The sequence below is a fragment of the Engystomops pustulosus genome, chromosome 4 (genome assembly GCF_040894005.1).
Source record: "Engystomops pustulosus chromosome 4, aEngPut4.maternal, whole genome shotgun sequence".
Lineage (NCBI taxonomy): Eukaryota > Metazoa > Chordata > Amphibia > Anura > Leptodactylidae > Engystomops > Engystomops pustulosus.
Window position 1 is genome coordinate 214,992,791 of NC_092414.1, and position 19,684 is coordinate 215,012,474.

Consider the following 19,684-nt stretch of genomic DNA (forward strand, 5'->3'; position numbering starts at 1 on the left):
GAGGCCCTATTTCTATCCTGGGGTGGGGGGTGGGGGGTGAGGGAGGCCCTATTTCTATCCTGGGGTGGGGGGTGAGGGAGGCCCTATTTCTATCCTGGGGTGGGGGGTGAGGGAGGCCCTATTTCTATCCTGGGGTGGGGGGTGAGGGAGGCCCTATTTCTATCCTGAGGTGGGGGAGGCCCTATTTCTATCCTGGGGTGGGGGGTGAGGGAGGCCCTATTTCTATCCTGGGGTGGGGGGTGAGGGAGGCCCTATTTCTATCCTGGGGTGGGGGGTGGGGGGTGAGGGAGGCCCTATTTCTATCCTGGGGTGGGGGGTGGGGGGTGAGGGAGGCCCTATTTCTATCCTGGGGTGGGGGGTGAGGGAGGCCCTATTTCTATCCTGGGGTGGGGGGTGAGGGAGGCCCTATTTCTATCCTGGGGTGGGGGGTGAGGGAGGCCCTATTTCTATCCTGAGGTGGGGGAGGCCCTATTTCTATCCTGGGGTGGGGGGTGAGGGAGGCCCTATTTCTATCCTGGGGTGGGGGAGGCCCTATTTCTATCCTGGGGTGGGGTGTGTTGGGGCCCAGACACTTTTGCTGTATGGGGCCCCGAATTTCCTGATGGCTGCCCTGTCTGACCGTATGGGGGATGTATATAGCTTGCGACGTACGTACATCCCCCATAGACGGTAATAGGCGCACAGAGCGATACGGGGCCGCTCCGTACACGGGGAAAATATACAACATGTCCTATCTCTCTCCATGTACAGTCATGGCCATAAGTAGTGAGAATGACACAAATCTTCTCTTGTCACATGATGTGTCCCTCTGGTCTGTCAGATGTTTATCACATACAGAGATACAAGTGCAATCATATTATGGGGAGCAGAAGCTTTTATTGTCAGGTAGGAGGAGTTACTGCAGCGAGTCAGTATCTGCAGGACCTCTCCTTCTTCAGGACCTCTGCAATTCTCCCTGGCAGCTCTCACTCACCTCCTGCACCAGATCCTGACTGATCGCCGTCCATTCCTGCACAATCACTGCTGCATTCTGTCACAATGTGTTGGGTTTTGTTTGCCCCCCGTCTCCTGATGATTGACCACAAGTTCTCAATGGGATAAGATCCGGGGAGTTTCCAGGACATGGACCCAGAATCTCTGTGTTCTGTTCCCGGAGCCATGGACCCAGAATCTCTGTGTTCTGTTCCCGGAGCCATTTAGTTCTCCCCTTTATGGCCGGTGCTCCATCATGCTGGAGGAGGCTCTGCTCATCACCATCTGCTCCTGGAGGGTTGGGAGAAGCGGCTCCTGGAGGACATTCTGCTCCATTCTTTATTCATGGAGGTGTTATTAGCCGATTCCCTTGGCTGAGAAGCCGCCCCCCCCCCCCCTCACATGAATGGCTGCCGGAGCGTTACAGGTGTAGGAGGCAGGACTGGGGGCATCGCTCAACTTGTCTTCTCCTAACAATCAGAAAGGGGATCCATCAGAGACAATGCCTTTCCCCCAGTCCTCAGCGTCCACTCCCTGCACCTCCTGCAGAATATCCGTCTGTCCCCCAGTCCTCAGCGTCCACTCCCTGCACCTCCTGCAGAATATCCGTCTGTCCCCCAGTCCTCAGCGTCCACTCCCTGCACCTCCTGCAGAATATTCGTCTGTCCCTGATGGTTTCTGGAGAGAAGCGGCTTCTGTGCTGCCCTCCTGGACACCAGGCCTTGCTCCAGGAGTCTCCGCAGTGTCACAGTGCGTGCAGATGCCTCACACCTGCTGCTGCCATTCCTGAGCAAGCTCTGCGATGCTGGGAGCCCCATCCCCAAGCTGAGACACTTGTAAGAGACGCTCCTGGCGCTTGCTGGTCCTTCTTGGGGTCTTGGAGCCTTTTTGGTAACAATGGCACCTCTCTCCTTGAATTCCTTGATGATGCGATAGATTGGTGACTGAGGTGCAATCTTTCTAGCTGCGATTCTCTTCCCTGTTCGGCCAGTTTTGTGCAGTGCAATGATGACTGCATGTGTTTCTTTAGAGATAACCATGGCTAACAGAAGAGAAACAATGATGCCAAGCACCAGCCTCCTTTAATTGTATCCAGTGGTGTGATTGTTACTTAATCCTGACAGATAGTCCCCCAGCCCTGTCCCCACCAGCCCCCGCACCTGTGTTACTGGGGACATCACTGACACCATGGCAGCTGCTCCGCCTAAGGCGCCTGCAATGAAGGGGAAATGTGTTTTGGGGGAAAAAGTTCATTTTCTAGGCAAATATTGACTTTGCAATGAATTGCTGATAAGCTGATCCCTCTTTATAACATTCTGGAGTTTATGCAAATCACCATTATAAAACCTGATGCCGGAGACTTTGTAACAAGTAACATTTGTCTCATTCTCAGAACTTTTGGCCATGACTGTAGATCCAAAATCCCTCATATTAAGTTGAGCCGAACTCTGTGATTGGACAAATGAGCTTCGTAGAACAGAAGCCTTTTGTGCATAGGATTAGTGGCGTCCGATCTATAAGGAAATAATCAGGATATGGAAATAACATGGGACATAGAATCTATTTATGGATGTGGGAAATAACTCTGGAATTCTTATCTCTCGGTGTGAGGAATGTGGATAATACTGATCTCAGGCTGCTTTTATTGTAATCGACTTTTATTGTTGTGCGAAAAAGAAAGACATTTTCTGTTACGAATGTTTCGCTCTGTATACCGGACACCGGAAGAAGCCGAGGAGGTGACACTGGGGTCGGGGGAGGGGGTTTGACGCTTTTGAAAAATTTCTGATACGCGCGATTTTTAACCTTGTTTTTTGAGTATATAAAACCTTTTCCTTGTTCCCCCGGTAATCGGCGCTGTACACACTCCCAGTGCAGGATTGTCTCTGGACTTCGCTGCACTAAAGTGGAACAAGGTCTATGGAGGAGCCGAGGACGGGAAAAAGTACAGAAAAACAGGAGGAATTACTGAGGAACGCTTCAATCTGTAACCTCCCGGGGAATTGGTGAGATTGTCCTTTGGGACTGTTGTGCACAGAGTAGGGACTAACATTTTGGGATCACATTAATTAATAAGACTGGAATTTTGGTATCAGCATCTGTATATCTGAAGCCTTGTAGTAGATGCAGATGAGATCTACACCAGGTCAGACCTTTGTAGAGCAGTAAAGGGGATTACCGCGACTACACCTCCTCCATGACATGTGGGCATGGAGAGGGCGTAGAGGGGCACTGCGGCCATTGGAGTGGGTGGGCATGGGGCCTTCCTGCCTTGTGCCTGTGAAACCTAGAAAAACCTGCAAACTCAAGTTTTTACAAAAAACTACGCCAGGCTGGGTTAAGCCTCTTGATGTATCTGGGATGACGAAGTGTTTTTTCTGCGGCCGATATCATACCCCGGGGCTCATGATAAATCTCCCCCATAGTCTGTAGCAGTTTTCCGGTGGTGGCTATGGTGAATTCTCGCCCTGTCCACCCGCTGTCCACCCCTTATCCACCCGCTGTCCACCCCCTATCCACCCGCTGTCCACCCCCTATCCACCCACTGTCCACCCCTTATCCACCCCCTGTCCACCCCCTATCCACCCACTGTCCACCCCCTATCCACCCACTGTCCACCCCCTATCCACCCACTGTCCACCCCTTATCCACCCGCTGTCCACCCCTTATCCACCCGCTGTCCACCCCCTATCCACCCGCTGTCCACCCCTTATCCACCCGCTGTCCACCCCCTATCCACCCACTGTCCACCCCCTATCCACCCGCTGTCCACCCCTTATCCACCCGCTGTCCACCCCCTATCCACCCACTGTCCACCCCCTATCCACCCACTGTCCACCCCCTATCCACCCGCTGTCCACCCCTTATCCACCCGCTGTCCACCCCCTATCCACCCACTGTCCACCCCCTATCCACCCGCTGTCCACCCCTTATCCACCCCCTGTCCACCCCCTATCCACCCACTGTCCACCCCCTATCCACCCGCTGTCCACCCCTTATCCACCCGCTGTGCACCCCCTGTCCACCCGCTGTCCACCCCTTATCCACCCGCTGTCCTCCCCCTCTCCACCCACTGTCCTCCCCCTGTCCACCCGCTGTCCTCCCGCTGTGCACCCCCTGTCCACGCGCTGTCCTCCCCCTGTCCACGCACTGTCCTCCCCCTGTCCACCCGCTGTCCTCCCCCTGTCCACCCGCTGTCCTCCCCCTGTCCACGCACTGTCCTCCCCCTGTCCACCCGCTGTGCACCCCCTGTCCACCCGCTGTGCACCCCCTGTCCACCCGCTGTGCACCCCCTGTCCACCCGCTGTCCACCCCCTGTTCACCCGCTGTCCTCCCCCTGTCCACCCGCTGTCCTCCCCCTGTCCACCCGCTGTCCTCCCCCTGTCCTCCCCTTCTGCACTGCCAGAAGCCTTACTAAATACCCTCCCCCCATTGTTCCCCTCACACACAAACAATGATAATTTAATGGCTCCAAAGGGCAAAATAATCCATCGAGCCCATTATTTATAGGGATTTTCAAGGGTGATGCCATTGATATCCTATCTATATTATATTATAGGTCATCAATATCAGAGCAGTGAACTTGTCTACGCTTATTATCAAGAAAAGCTATCGCCAGCCCCATTGTGTTATCACAGTAGATAAGGTCAGAAAAAGACAGTTGTCCATCAAGTCCAAGCGTCAAGGAAGTGGGTTCACCTGCTGCACCTAAGAACCACAGTACAAGTATCTCCCTCGAGCAGGGCAAGTATTCTTTGGATTTCACAGGAAGCTTACAGAGACAACTTCAGGTATTGATGAAGCTTTTAAAATGCTTTTGTTACTATTCTGTCACAAAAACCTTTGTCGTTTTCTAAACTTAAGATGGCAAAACCTTTGGCAGCGGTGGGATTCGAACCCACGCCCCCGAAGAGACTGGAGCCTTAATCCAGCGCCTTAGACCGCTCGGCCACGCTACCCCAGTCATTCAGTGCAGTCATCAGTCACCTGTCCAGAATCGATGTCTACCCGATTAGGGACGGTAATAGCGCACGGAGTGATGGCTCCTACCATCACCTTCTAGAAATCCATTGGGTCTCCCCATGTAGGTTCAACAAGTGTTGGAAGAAACACGAATGGAAGAACAGAACGGAATGAAATGGAAGAATAATGCCGCATATACTCAAGTATAAGCCGAGTTTTTCAGCACAATTTTAGGCTTATTCTCGAGTCAACACATTTTTCCGTTTTTTTTGGGGGGGGGGTAAAATTAGGTATTTCGGCTTATTTCTTTCATGCAGACAAGGGAGTCTAAGTCACTTGTTTAAGTTTTACTCTTTCCGTGTTTTGGCAAAATTTATCGTCTTGAACACTGTCCCGTGTGACGTCGTGAGTCGCTGGCTCCATGTTGGACATCAGTCCTGTACTGTTTTCATGCCCCCCACATGTCGTGTGAATTCGGCCTAAGAGTCACCGTTGTGACTCCTAGGTGCTAAATAAGAGATATTACAGCTTCAGCGCAAGTAACTACTGGAGGACAAATGGCCCATAAGGTCATAGCCATACAAGTCATAGGAGCTGTAGATATTACAAGGCTAAAAATTGGAAATTAAAAAATTTTAAAATAAATTCAAGGTCCCACCGAGATTTGAACTCGGATCGCTGGATTCAGAGTCCAGAGTGCTAACCATTACACCATGGAACCTTCCGATGTGGCATGAGACAGGTCAGCCTCGAAGGACGGAGGGGGGAAAAGTAGAAACTGTTTCCAAATCAAAAATTTCAAATTTCAAAAATTTAGGTTGTGTGTGTGGGGGGGGGGGGGTATTTTTTTAAATTGGAATTTTAAAAACAAGTCTTAACCCCTTACTGCCAAAGCCACTTTTCACCTTCCTGACACAACCCAATTTTTCAAATCCACCCTGAGTCACTACAAGTGGTCACAACTTCAGAACGCGTCAACATATCAAAGTGATTTTGAAACGGTTTCGCTTTGCGCTTCTCGTTAGTTAGAAAAATTTTGGTGCCATGTTTTGCGTTTATTCATGGAAAAAAAAACGGATATTTGGTGCAAATTTGGAAATTTTGGTTTCCTTTTTATTGTATTGGGGGGGGGGGTACACTAAAAATACTATATCATCCTTATTCTATAGATCACTACGATTACGGTGATACCTCATTTATACAGTTTTTTCATATTTTTTTTATAATTTTACTGGAGAAAATCTCATCTTTGCGGAGACATTTTTTGGGTTGGCAGAGCTGGTTTAGGGCTTATTTTTGTACGTGTTGAGTTGCCCTTTTCAGTGGTACCATTTTGCCGCACATAACATTTTTTGATCACTTTTTAGAACATTTTTGTGAATGATTTTTTGAAAAAATTGACATTTTTGGCAACTTTTTGGGGTTTTGTCTTTACGACGCTGACCGAGCGGGTCCAATAATGTTTCTGAGTTATTGTACAGATTTTAGTGAATGCGACGATATCAAATGTGTGGGATTTTTTGGTGATTTTGTGTTTTTTTAACTTTATTTGGTATGTAACGAGGAATGATGGTGTTTAGGGGACTTTCACTTTATTTAATTAATTCTCTTTATTAAAAAATGTTTTTATTAAGTGCTTTAATTTTTTTTTTTTTACTTTTACAGGTTGTCTTGAACAATCAATGCTCTGATCGCTTATTAAAGCTCTTATTTCTATAACACAGTGTAATACAGATATAACATACATAAGCGCATGCTCTGTGTCTTACAACCCGGCTCCTGGAAGACACCACGCAGCCCTGGGGGCACTGGCAGACCCCAGGGCTGCCATCAGAGCTACAGTAGGCGCATGGGGGGAGGGGGGAGTGTCCGATGTAGCGGAGGAGACGGGTTAGCATTATGTAATAGTACTGGGGACGCACCTTCCGCCATGCAGTAATATTCAGTAATATTGCAGATACTTCAAATGTCTGGAAAGGGTTAAAATTCCAAGCAAAATCATGGATATCCGGAGCCTATTTATAGATTTATCAGTGCAAGCATTTGGGATTTTTACAGCTACTAGGCCCCCTCCACGCCATGTACAGGGACACGGTTTAAAAACCTTGTCGTACCCACCTCCCCTAAAGAGACCGGAGCCTTAAACCAGCACCTTAGACCACTTGGCGACGCTACCTCACATGTTTGGTATAACACAGCCTTCTGTGGAGTGTTTAGGTCTACTCGGTACGGGCCGGTAGTAGGGTAGGGAGGCAGTGACACCTACCATCAGCTAAATGTACTGCAGTATCACATCATGTGTAGTCGTGGCCGAGTGGTTAAGGCGATGGACTAGAAATCCATTGGGGTTTCCCCGCGCAGGTTCAAATCCTGCCGACTACGAGAAGTTTTTTTTTTGGATCTGGGCTCCAGTGACTCTTTATCAAGCATATGATAATATTTTTTTGTGCTGAGGGTCAGAGGTCACAAGTTGTCATCATAGACTTTGAGAGTGGGTGAGGTCAATGTGTAGCAGAACAAACCCTACATAAGGCTGGCTACTGCTGCTCAACACCCTCTGCTAAAAATATGTTTTCATAAAGAAGATTTGGAAAAAAAAAATTATTTTTTGAGATACAATTGTGTTTTCTTACTTTTCCGACCTTATTTGACCTGTATTTCAGATCCTCAGATGCCCATAGCATATCCAGCCCCTAATTCACAAAAAATTCTTTAATTTAATGAATGAAATCCTGTGTACAAACATACACCAACCAAAACGGGTGTCGCCAGCCGAGTGAATGTTTTTTTTTTTTTGCTTCGTATTTTTGGACATCGGGCATCGGGCCTGTTTTGCTCCGCCTCTTTCTGTCGATGTGGGAAGTCCTTGTACAGAATGTAAATAATGTCTATAACTAGATACTATATGAATTAGGAAAACTCATTGAGATTATTTTATGTCTCATCGCTATAGTCATAATAAATTTAAACTCTAAATAAAAATCCTCCGATATCTTAAAAAAAAAAAACAAGTTACAGGTTCCACCGAGATTTGAACTCGGATCGCTGGATTCAAAGTCCAGAGTGCTAACCGTTACACCATGGAACCTCCTTATTGCTTCAGAGGCTTCTATGATATTTCGGAGATGGTAGAACCGGTAAATATTTTACTCCCAGGTGTAATTATAGTTCCTCTCTGAATTTGGGTCACTCCCTTCTTTATGTCAGTAAGTCACGTGAGGGAGGACTCGAGATCCTCGCCGGCTCAGGCAGATGACATACCGAGCGTGTGCCACACAAGAGCGTTACACAATGTGAGAGGTGTATCTCATCCTGTATCCAGGCCAGAGGTGTATCTCATCCTGTATCCAGGCCAGAGGTGTATCTCATCCTGTATCCAGGCCAGAGGTGTATCTCATCCTGTATCCAGGCCAGAAGTGTATCTCATCCTGTATCTAGGCCAGAGGTGTATCTCATCCTGTATCTAGGCCAGAGGTGTATCTCATCCTGTATCTAGGCCAGAGGTGTATCTCATCCTGTATCTAGGGCAGAGGTGTATCTCATCCTGTATCCAGGGCAAAGGTGTATCTCATCCTGTATCTAAGCTAGAGGTGTATCTCATCTTGTATCTAAGCCAGAGGTGTATCTCATCCTGTATCCAGGCCAGAAGTGCATCTCATCCTGTATCTAAGCCAGAGGTGTATCTCATCCTGTATCCAGGCCAGAGGTGTATCTCATCCTGTATCCAGGCCAGAGGTGTATCTCATCCTGTATCTAAGCCAGAGGTGTATCCCCTTGTGTCTGTTGGATGAATAACATAAAGTAAATCCCAGAGTCTGGAGACACAAGAAACTTAGAGGAAGACAAAGGTTCCAATGATTCCCGTCCCCCAATGTCTACAATTACTAATTAAGGAAGAAAATGTAAATTGTAACAATTGTCTGAGCCACAGCAGGAGGGGGAGGAGCTCCATGAATAAGATAATGAAGGTGGAGGAGCTCCATGAATAAGATAATGCAGGGGGAGAAGCCCCATTGTTATGTAATGCTTTGAGCTTTGGTCATCACTGGACTGTGAAGGTGTTTGGTCTGATTTACAGATCTGTCTTTGGGATCAGTTGTTTTGAGCCCAAACCAGAAGAACAGATGTGAATTATAGTCTCCCCCCCCTGGTTGTATCTCACAATCACTGAGGGAGCGTCCACACAGTTTATCTGATGCAGTTTTGGGTGTGGATGAGAATGGGTTGGAAGGTTCTCCTACTTTTACTCCGTTCCTGGTTTGGGCATCAAAAACTTCATGTGAAAAGCTGAATGTGTGGTCGCCCCCTGAGACAGTTCTTAGGCCCGTTCCACACTTGCGAGTGTGATGCGATGAACGCAAGCTGCCGGGAACGCACGGCCCGAACGCTGCACCACGGGAGTGAACTGACATGCTGAGTTCACTCCCGCGGTGCAGCGTTCGGGCCGTGCGTTCCCGGCAGCTTGCGTTGCGAGTGTGATGCGAGTTCATCGCATCACACTTGCAAGTGTGGAACGGGCCTTAGGTCTTAGCGAATGCGTCCTGATAGAAGATTTGTACTTCCTGTGTCAGCAGCCCCTTGGTTCATGTGGAGGCCGCTGGGTGGTGGAGGCCGCCGGGTGGTGGAGGCCGCCATTATCGTAATGTTCCGTGTTTCCTCCTGTAGGTCTGGAGAAAGCAGAAGATCCACCATGTAGACAATACTGGGGTGGACGCAAGGACAACATCTAACCAGCGTTGTTGCACCATCAGAACCACATCTGGACCTCTGTCTGGAAGGTCCCAGGCCCATGTGACTAGGAGAAAGGAGGGTCGGGGGAGGTTATGTATGAAGGAGGGTTGTGGGGTCTAAAGATACTGGGTCTTAGTAAGTCCATAGTTGAGTGAGTCTGGTGTGCAGAGGTAAGTGGTGGTCGGGTCAGACATCTGAGGCCGTGAGGAGGGCAACAAGAATCCGGTGAGAAATCTCTGGTAGGTGAAGCAAGGAGAAGTCATGTCCTTATAATTTGTATATAGGAGTGGCCACTAGAATGAAGGTCTTACCAATGTGGACTCCGAGTCCACTGCACTGGAAGACACTTGTGGCGTTTTTGGGCCGGTTTGAAAACGCTCTACTAAAAACAGCCCAAAAACGGCCTCAAAACGCCACGTGTGTCTTCACCATTAGGCCTATTGCCCACGGGCCAGTGTGTTGCGATTTAGGGGTGAGGCCACACATGATGTTTTTGGTCCGTTTTTAAGCATCCATTTTCGACCATTACCATGCCTTTGGCTGCTTATAACAGTCTTATCTATTAAGATAATTGGGAAAAACAGACAAAAATGGTAAAAAAAAACGCATGCTTAAAATGGACCAAAAACGCCAGGTGTGGCAACACCCTTTGGGTGATGTCACACATGGCGTTTTTAGGCCGTTTTGGGCCGTTTTTACGTAGTGGGTTTTCAGATCGTAAAAAATGCATATGTTTTTGTCCGTTTTTAATTGCGCAAATTCGGAAAACCGGACAAAAACGCACTACCAATCTGAAAACTAAAAATGACCCAAAAACGGCCTAAACACGCCAAGTGTGACATCACCCTTTCTGAACTGAACTGACACTGGGGGACATTTATTAAGTTGGGCGCAGGGTGGAGCAGGTATCGTGCTATCATTTTCAGGGGGATGTAAGTTTGTGACGCGGGGGATTAATGATTTGGCGCACAAGCAATAAGGTTAAGAACTGTCTCCCCATTCATGAAGGTGAAATACAACTTCCTGGACCGGTGATTTGTTGCTCTAATTGTGCGCCAAAAACTGCGCCACAAAAGGAGTTAGAAAACTAGAATCACCGGATAAGTAGCAAATCCACGAGCAACGATACAATTTTGTGCCAAAAAGTCCAAGTTTTGAGGGTCAGAAAACCACAAAAATATTGGCGCCGACACTTCATGAAATATACGCGCAGCACGGGGAAGAAAATATCCGCTAGTTTTCTGTTTTAAAGGCGATTTATAAATGTCCCCCAGATCCAGTCTCTAAATAATCGGGCCGGACATCCAGCAAATCACATCACATCACCTTATGGCCGCGGTCACACGATCTGCGTTCATAACGCGACGCTGGCGCACAGGGGGAGGTCCTCGGCCTGAACGCACATGCGTTAACAGGGAAACACATGCGATTGATAAGCCCTGGAAACGCATGTGCGTTGGGGCCGAGGACCTTCCCCTGTGCGCTAGCGTCACGTTATGAACGGACGCCTAGCGGATCGTGTGACCGTAGCCTTTGACTCCAGATCTCCAGAAGGACAGAGGAGATCAGATTGTAAAAAACGCATGCGTTTTTGTCCGTTTTTCATTGCGTAATTTCAGAAAAACGGACAAAAACGCATGCGTTTTTAAAAAACGGATGCGTTTTTTAACGCATGCGTTTTTAACGATCTGAAAACGCACTTAGTAAAAACGGCCCAAAAACGCCATGTGTGTCTTCACCCTTAGGCTCCTTAGGGTGTTGTCCTCCAAAAACTTAAAGGAAGTCAAAATAAACTAGGTTGCTTTCTTCCAAAAACAGCTCCACACCTGACTCGTGGTTATTGCTGGTATTGCAGCTCAGAGATGAATGGAGCTCAGTTGGTCAACCACAAATGGTCAAGTCAGATGCTGTTTTTGGAGAAAAACCATGTTTTTTTAACTTCTGAAGAACCTCTTTATCCACTGGAACTAAGGGAAAATCCTCTTTAAAATTTAAACAAAATCAAGTCCTTAAAGGGACGCTCCAGTAAAAGCAAAATCATTGAATAATGCACAGTGCAGGCCTGAAGGGAGGAGTATGACTCAATTTCATTGTATTCCTAGGACAGAGCTCCTCCCTCCAGGCCCAGCACTAAGTATAATTTAGTGTTTGTTTATGGGGTCAAATATGTTTGATATACAATATCTGCACTGCGACCTTTATGTTTTACATTATATAAAAAGATTTTCTGTATTTGCTGATAAAAAAATTTGCAGGTCCCACCGAGATTTGAACTCGGATTGCTGGATTCAAAGTCCAGAGTGCTAACCATTACACCATGGAACCCTCTCCAGCATCATGGGGTTACATCCAGTTTTTCGGAGATGGTGGAAACTGATAATTATAGGTCTGAAAATTGATTCCGCCATTGAATCACTTTCTTAGTTACCCAACTTTCAGAAGTAAGAGGAGAGAACTGCAGGAGAGCCGCCACCTATATCACTGGAGAGGAAACTACCAATTACAGACCTAAAACCATCCAAATTGGTCAGGGAGCTCCAGGGTACCAACATCTATTGAGGTTCCATGGTGTAATGGTTAGCACTCTGGACTCTGAATCCAGCGATCCGAGTTCAAATCTCGGTGGGACCTTGTATTTTTTTTGTTATGTTCACCTTATTAATATAAACATCTTATGAATTTGCCGCAGAGGAAGCCGTAAAAACCAAGTCCACAAGAATATGTGTTATTTGTCAATTTCACCACGGTTGGTATTGTTTTCCAGCTTCCCAGTACAGGCCACAGAATATAAAACACAGCCAATAGGAAGTACAATTTGTCATGCAGAAAACAAGCCCTCACACAGGTCTGGACATGGAAAAAAACTGGAATCAAAAATGGAAAAAAAAGCTCTATAGACAGAAAAATAAAAAGTTATGGATTTTGGGGGGTGAATAGTAGAAACCTGGATACACTGAGAGACGAACAGCTTGTGGAGGCTTTTTCTGGCTTTGTCATTATAGAGGTTAAACTTCCAGTATTTTGTTATGAAAAAAACACTACTGGCCCGTACGGGGATCGAACCCGCGGCCTTGGCGTTATTAGCACCACGCTCTAACCAACTGAGCTAACCGGCCATGTGAAATAAGAACTGATTTGACAATTTGTCGGACATTGTCCCTCAATCGTTGGAGCAGAGACTGGCTGTAGTCATCCCATACACACAGATAGAAACAGCTACGGCAGCAGTTAACAGGAGCGGCAGAAAACTGCTTGATATGTGCAGAGGCTCCGGACTCCATGTATTAAATGGCCACACAAAGGGAGACTCTTTCGGAAGGTGCACAATGAGCTCTCATGTAGGCAGCAGTGTGGTGGACTACGCCATCACTGACATGGACTTTACAAACATTGGAGCCTTCATAGATCTTTCAGATCACAACCAGTTCCTTCTATACATCAGGTCTACCAACAAACCATCCAAACAGGCGCTTTTCTGCCTCCCACCATCCTTCAAATGGTCAAAAACATCGGCTTCAAGATATAAAGACACCCCAAACAGCCGAGAAGCCAAGGAAAAGCTTCAGAGCGTCTACACAACCGTGTATGAGATAAACCCTCAGGGGGTAAACCAAGACCTCAACCATATCATGTACAAAATGGCAGAAATGTCTGATGTAAGGAGACACAACCACAAGAGGTCAAAGGGCAAACGAGAAAGAATGCAAATCCCTATGGAAGGTCCTCAACGGCCTCCAACAAGAAACACAGAGACCCAAACAATGCCAACCCGAGGGAAGCCTACAACAGCATCCAACACCAATACAAGTCCATACTCTGGAGAAAGAAATAGAACCACATCTCCACCGAGCTCACCCAGCTCCAAGATGTCCTCCAGGACAACTTATTCTGGGAACTATGGCACCACATGGGCAGTGACGGGAAGGAAAGCGACCTCCGTATCCAGAATGAGGACACCTGCCACCAATACTTCAAGGATCTCTACAAAGATATCCCAACAGAGGAACCAAACCAAGAACAGAAATGTATCAGAACTGTGGACCCCCAGTGATCTGTATACTAACCCCAATTCTATGGCTAGAGGGTCCAGTACAATTAGGGGACACTCCATTATAAGTATATAAAACTATATATTCCAGGGGTTAATTCTAAAACTTCCAAAAACAAAATAATGAAGATAAATACAAAAACATTGTGACTTATTTTTTTAAAGGAAAGGAGGCATGAGGTAGCGTGGCCGAGCGGTCTAAGGCGCTGGATTAAGGCTCCAGTCTCTTCGGGGGCGTGGGTTCGAATCCCACCGCTGCCAACTGATGGTTTTTATTTTCTTGTGATTTTCCACATATGAAAAAATAAAGAAATTGCCTTTCTGTCCGCACTTTAGAAGCTGTGCAGATAGTAACAGTCTAGAAAATAGCGCATCCCGGAGAATTGGTGCAGCTCAGTCCAGGAGAAGTGAAGGAGAGTTTTCGAATTAAAGAAAATCAACCATCAAAATTCCTCCTGATAAACCATGGACACTTACTCATAGATCCAGGCACCGGGACTGTGGTATCTTCTCCTATTGGTTATCCATGGCCTCCTTCCTTCTAAAATCAACATGTAAAATTATGCTAATGTGCCCAAAGGGCTCCTGGGGCGTTACCACAGCCCTTCCATGCTGCGGATTCACAGGCTGTTACACTGTTTTTTGGGGAGATTTGTTGGGGGTTTTTATAATGCTCAGAAAAAGAGTCAAAGCATATATTATAGTTAGCAATTGGGGCACTATGAATACGGCACAACCAACTATACACATCCAGTCCCTTGCATCAGCTGAGGTTCCATGGTGTAATGGTTAGCACTCTGGACTCTGAATCCAGCGATCCGAGTTCAAATCTCGGTGGGACCTTAATTTTTTTTGTTATTTTATAACCCTCTTATGAAGGCTACTTAGGGTTGTGGCATTTATACTTTTTTTTAACGCAGGACACTTGACCCCCTATCGGGACCCCGTGAGCCTCTAGCACTGACGGACTGGTGAATGAAAGCATTTAATTAACTCCTAGGAAATAGATCTGAGTAGCCTCCAAATTTGGTTACAGGTGGTCCCCTACTTAAGGACACCTGACTTACAGAGGACTCCTAGTTACAGACAGACCCCTCTGACCTCTGGTGACCTCTCTGGATACATTACTATAGTCCCAGACTGCAATGATCAGCTGTAAGGTGTCAGTAATGAAGCTTTATGGATAATCCTTGGTCCCATTACAGCAAAAAAATAAAAATAAAAACTCCAATTGTCACTGGGGAATTTTTTTTTTAGTCTGGAACTACAATTATAAAATATACAGTTCCGACTTACATACAAATTCAACTTAAGAACAAACCTATGGACCCTATCATGTATGTAACTCGGGGACTGCCTGTATTCTGCCAGACCTTTAGGGTCCAGTATTGGGTTAAATAATTGATGGCTATTGGAGACCGAGTGCCCAAAAAAACACTAATTTAGCGCCAAAATAGAAATTTAAGCAATAACTTGTTGCTTCTTTTTATTTTTTTTTGTTAATTGTTTGCATTTGGAATGACAATGGCATTTATCAGCTTAATGACATGTGATGTATTTGTACTTATTTGCATGGACGGAGACGACACCACTGCTTTATGCGGCCGGTATCATATACAGCCATTAGGAAGTACAATTTGTCATGCAGAAAACAAGCCCTCATACAGCTCTGTACATGGAAAAAAAACCAGAAATGTAAAAAAAGCTCTAAAAACTGAAAAATAAAAAGTTATGGATTGTTATTGATGGGGAGTGAATAGTGGAAACCTGAAAAAAATTTTGATGAAAAAAACATTACTGGCCCGTACGGGGATCGAACCCGCGACCTTGGCGTTATTAGCACCACGCTCTAACCAACTGAGCTAACCGGCCATATGTGATAGTGAACTTTCTTTCACATTTTGTTGCACAATCTACCTGGAGGGGGGGGGGGGTGTCTTAGATATCCAACTTGTCCACAAAAAGGTTCAATAAGCCGTCAAAGAGATTATATACAGTCCTCTAGTTAGAAGAATGCAGGATCTAAGAGACGGATCAAATGAGCCACCAATGCTTCTCTTAAAGGGAACCTGTCAGAGAAATTTATGACACTAAATACCTATAAGTCCTTCATCTTTCTCCACCTACAGGTTGGCTCGGAACCCAAGGTCCATAACGACCTGTAGTTGGTTTATAGTCCCAAATTGACCTGACAGGTTTCCTTCAACAACTTGTATAGTTGTGGTAGGTTCTTTTTCAGTTTCTTCTGAAACCTTCTAATTAGGCCTCCAAGGTCACCTTGCTCTCCCAAAACTGAGACATATATAGATATATCTATACAAAAGATAAAAAAAAACTAATAAGAAGATCTTATTTAAGCACCAAATACCCTACTAGAGTCTGGTGTTTACGAGATTTGTGTTTCAGGGGTTGATTCTCAAATTCTCCCCAAAAATGAACTAAATCCAAAAAAATAGTAATTTTTTTCTCTTTCAAAGATGAAGCAGACTACAAGGTAGCGAGAGTGAGTGGTCTATGACGCTGGATTAAGGCTCCAATCTCTTCGAGTTGGTCGTCCTCATAAGAACAGATATAGAACCTGACTTTGAGTCCACATGTTAGCCACCGGGCTGGTGGGAGAGGTCTATGGCTGGTGGGAGAGGTCTATGGCTGGTGGGAGAGGTCTATGGCTTGTGGGAGAGGTCTATGGCTGGTGGGAGAGGTCTATGGCTGGTGGGAGAGGTCTATGGCTGGTGGCAGAGGTCCATGGCTGGTGGCAGAGGTCCATGGCTGGTGGGAGAGGTCCATGGTTGGTGGGAGAGGTCTATGGCTGGTGTGAGAGGTCTATGGCTGGTGGGAGAGGTCTATTGCTGGTGGGAGAGGTCTATGGCTGGTGGGAGAGGTCCATGGCTGGTGGCAGAGGTCCATGGTTGGTGGGAGAGGTCTATGGCTGGTGGGAGAGGTCTATGGCTGGTGGGAGAGGTCTATTGCTGGTGGGAGAGGTCTATGGCTGGTGGGAGAGGTCTATGGCTGGTGGGAGAGGTCTATGGCTGGTGGGAGAGGTCTATGGCTGGTGGGAGAGGTCTATGGCTGGTGGGAGAGGTCTATGGCTGGTGGGAGAGGTCTATGGCTGGTGGGAGAGGTCTATTGCTGTGGGAGAGGTCTATAGCTGGTGGGAGAGGTCTATGGCTGGTGGGAGAGGTCTATGGCTGGTGGGAGAGGTCTATGGCTGGTCGGAGATGTCTATACCTTTAGGACCAGCTCATGGACCTTTTTTAGGTAAGATGAATGTTCACTATAGGATTGTAATTGGTATCCTACAGTCCAGGTTACTGTCCTCCGGCCGTTCTTCCCCACAGCAGTGATCGACATTTAAAGAAACCTTGGGATGAATGTATTTAAAGGCAGTGATTATACAGAGAACACGTCATGTCCTCTCATTGACTTTGAAAAGGTGTGAGTGAGGCCTGCACATCAGCTGAGGTTCCATGGTGTAATGGTTAGCACTCTGGACTCTGAATCCAGCGATCCAAGTTCAAATCTCGGTGGGACCTTCTCTTTTATGAAGGTTACTTAGGGTTGGGGCTTTTATAATTTTTTTTTTACGGAGGAATCTTGACCCCCTACTGGGACCCCGTGAGCTTCCAGCGCTGACGGACTGGTGATTGTTGGTCACCAGCTAAAATGATGGCATTTAATAAACTCCTAGGAAATAGATCTGAGTAGCCTCCAAATTCGGCTGTATTCTGCCAGACCCCCGGGGTCCAGTATTGGATTAAAGAATTGATGTCTATTAGAGACTGAGCTCCCAACAAACCCCAACTAGTTTAGCGAAAACACAGAAATGTAAGCAATAACTTGTTGCTTCCCGTTAGTATTTTAACCCCTTAACGCTCTGCGCCGTAGCTCTACGGCGCAGAGGTATAAGGGATGTATGAAGAGGGCTCACGGGCTGAGTCCTCTTCATACAGAGGTGGGGGTTTTTGCATTTTGCACAAAACCCCCACCGCTAATAACCGCGGTCGGTGCTTGCACCGATCGCGGCTATTAACCCCCTAAACGCCGCCGGCAAAGTCGCCGGCGGCGTTTAAAAGACGGCGGCGCGTGGGCGCCACCATCTTTTTTTCGATCGCCACGCCCCCGAACGTCATCAAGGGGCGGCGATCAGTTGCCATGGTAGCCTCGTGTCTTCTCTTGACACGAGGCTATCTGGCAGCTGCATATTCCTTACAATGAGCCAGTGGCTCATTGTAATGAATGTGCTGCAAAAATGCCATATATTGCAATACAGAAGTATTGCAGTATATGGTAGCAGCGATCTGACCATCTAGGGTTAATGTACCCTAGATGGTCTAAAAGATAGTGGAAAAAAAAAGAAAAAAAAAAGTTTAAAAAATAAAAAAAATTAATAAAATATTAAAAGTTCAAATCACCCCCCTTTCCCTAGAACGGATATAAAACATAACAAACAGTAAAAATCACAGACATATTAGGTATCGCCGCGTCCCAAAATGCCCGATCTATCAAAATATAAAAACGGTTACGGCCGGCGGTGACCTCCGAGGCGGGAAATGGCGCCCAAATTTTTTACATAACATAAAAAATGAAATGAAAAATGATCAAAATGTCGCACAGACCTCAATACGGTAGCATTGAAAACGTCGCCTCATTTCGCAAAAAATGACCCCTCACTCAGCTCCGTGCGCCAAAGTATGAAAAAGTTATTAGCGTCAGAAGATGGCAAAAAAATTTTTTTCTTTTTTGTACACATTCGTTTAATTTTTGAAAATGTATTAAAACACAATAAAACCTGTATAAATTTGGTATCACCGCGATCGCACCGAACCAAAGAATAAAGTAGGCGTGTTATTTGGAGCGAAGAGTGAAAGTCGTAAAAACTGAGCCCACAAGAACGTGACGCACGTGCGGTTTTTTTTCAATGTTTCCACATTTGGAATTTTTTTTCAGCTTCGCAGTACACGGCATGTTAAAATAAATAACATTACGGGAAAGTAAAATTTGTTACGCACAAAATAAGCCCTCACACAGGTCTGTACACGGAAAAATGAAAAAGTTATGGATTTTTGAAGTTGGAGAGAGAGAAATGAGGCGAAAAACCCTCCGTCCTTAAGGGGTTAAACATTTTTTGGAATTGGAATTTGTTTCCAGCTTTCCAGTACATAACAGGGAATATAAATACCTTAATGACATGCAATGTATTTGTATGTATCTAGATGTATCTGCGAGGGTTGAGCCCACTCCAGTGCTTCATGTGGCAGACACCTACGATCGGTACTGGAGGCGATCATCAGTGTTAGCCAAAACATGATTTATCTAGGATCTGGTTGGATCTGGCCCCTGTGACATCATCGGAAGGCGTTGACTGGTTGGTATGACAGCCAGGACCCTTAGGCCCCTTCCACACTAGCGAGTGTGATGCGATGAACTCGCATCACACTCGCAACGCAAGCTGCCGGGAACGCACGGCCCGAACGCTGCACCGCGGGAGTGAGCTCAGCATGTCAGTTCACTCCCGCGGTGCAGCGTTTGGGCCGTGTGTTCCCGGCAGCTTGCGTTGCGAGTGTGATGCGAGTTCATCGCATCACACTCGCTAGTGTGGAAGGGGCCTTACTGGCCCATCCCTAAATTACAAATAGAAATTTAAATAAAATTACCGGGCAAATGTCCAAGTCATGTCTTTTCTGCCATTTCACAGCATGTAAACATTTGAATAAAACATGATCAACAAGATGTAAAGTCCCAAACATGATGGAAATATAAACATCTGCTCATCCCGCAAAAAATGACACCTCACGCGGCTCCATATACCAAAGTATTGAAAAGTTATTGGCCTTTGAAGATGGCGAAAGAAAGAAAATTTTCTCTATCAAAGGGTTTAATTTTAAATTTTTTTTAAAAAGCCCAAATAAAACCTAAATAAATATGGTCTCCTCGTGATCGCACCGCTCCGAAGAATAAAGTACAGCTGTC

General features: G+C 46.4%; 10 non-coding genes across 10 annotated transcripts; 4 read left to right on the forward strand and 6 right to left on the reverse strand.

Annotated features, from left to right (window-relative positions):
* Nucleotides 1–4,849: 4,849 nt before the first annotated feature.
* TRNAL-AAG (transfer RNA leucine (anticodon AAG)) lies at nt 4,850–4,931 on the reverse strand. Its single transcript has one exon. It is a non-coding gene; the product is annotated as a tRNA-Leu (tRNA).
* A 653-nt stretch (nt 4,932–5,584) lies between these two features.
* On the reverse strand, nt 5,585–5,656 carry TRNAQ-CUG (transfer RNA glutamine (anticodon CUG)). The gene has a single exon. It is a non-coding gene; the product is annotated as a tRNA-Gln (tRNA).
* Nucleotides 5,657–7,235: 1,579 nt separating this feature from the next.
* TRNAS-AGA (transfer RNA serine (anticodon AGA)) lies at nt 7,236–7,317 on the forward strand. Its single transcript has one exon. It is a non-coding gene; the product is annotated as a tRNA-Ser (tRNA).
* A 634-nt stretch (nt 7,318–7,951) lies between these two features.
* Nucleotides 7,952–8,023, reverse strand: TRNAQ-UUG (transfer RNA glutamine (anticodon UUG)). The gene has a single exon. It is a non-coding gene; the product is annotated as a tRNA-Gln (tRNA).
* Nucleotides 8,024–11,919: 3,896 nt separating this feature from the next.
* Nucleotides 11,920–11,991, reverse strand: TRNAQ-UUG (transfer RNA glutamine (anticodon UUG)). The gene has a single exon. It is a non-coding gene; the product is annotated as a tRNA-Gln (tRNA).
* A 234-nt stretch (nt 11,992–12,225) lies between these two features.
* On the forward strand, nt 12,226–12,297 carry TRNAQ-CUG (transfer RNA glutamine (anticodon CUG)). The gene has a single exon. It is a non-coding gene; the product is annotated as a tRNA-Gln (tRNA).
* Nucleotides 12,298–12,708: 411 nt separating this feature from the next.
* TRNAI-AAU (transfer RNA isoleucine (anticodon AAU)) lies at nt 12,709–12,782 on the reverse strand. The gene has a single exon. It is a non-coding gene; the product is annotated as a tRNA-Ile (tRNA).
* Nucleotides 12,783–13,893: 1,111 nt separating this feature from the next.
* On the forward strand, nt 13,894–13,975 carry TRNAL-AAG (transfer RNA leucine (anticodon AAG)). The gene has a single exon. It is a non-coding gene; the product is annotated as a tRNA-Leu (tRNA).
* Nucleotides 13,976–14,485: 510 nt separating this feature from the next.
* TRNAQ-CUG (transfer RNA glutamine (anticodon CUG)) lies at nt 14,486–14,557 on the forward strand. Its single transcript has one exon. It is a non-coding gene; the product is annotated as a tRNA-Gln (tRNA).
* Nucleotides 14,558–15,512: 955 nt separating this feature from the next.
* On the reverse strand, nt 15,513–15,586 carry TRNAI-AAU (transfer RNA isoleucine (anticodon AAU)). The gene has a single exon. It is a non-coding gene; the product is annotated as a tRNA-Ile (tRNA).
* Nucleotides 15,587–19,684: the final 4,098 nt, after the last annotated feature.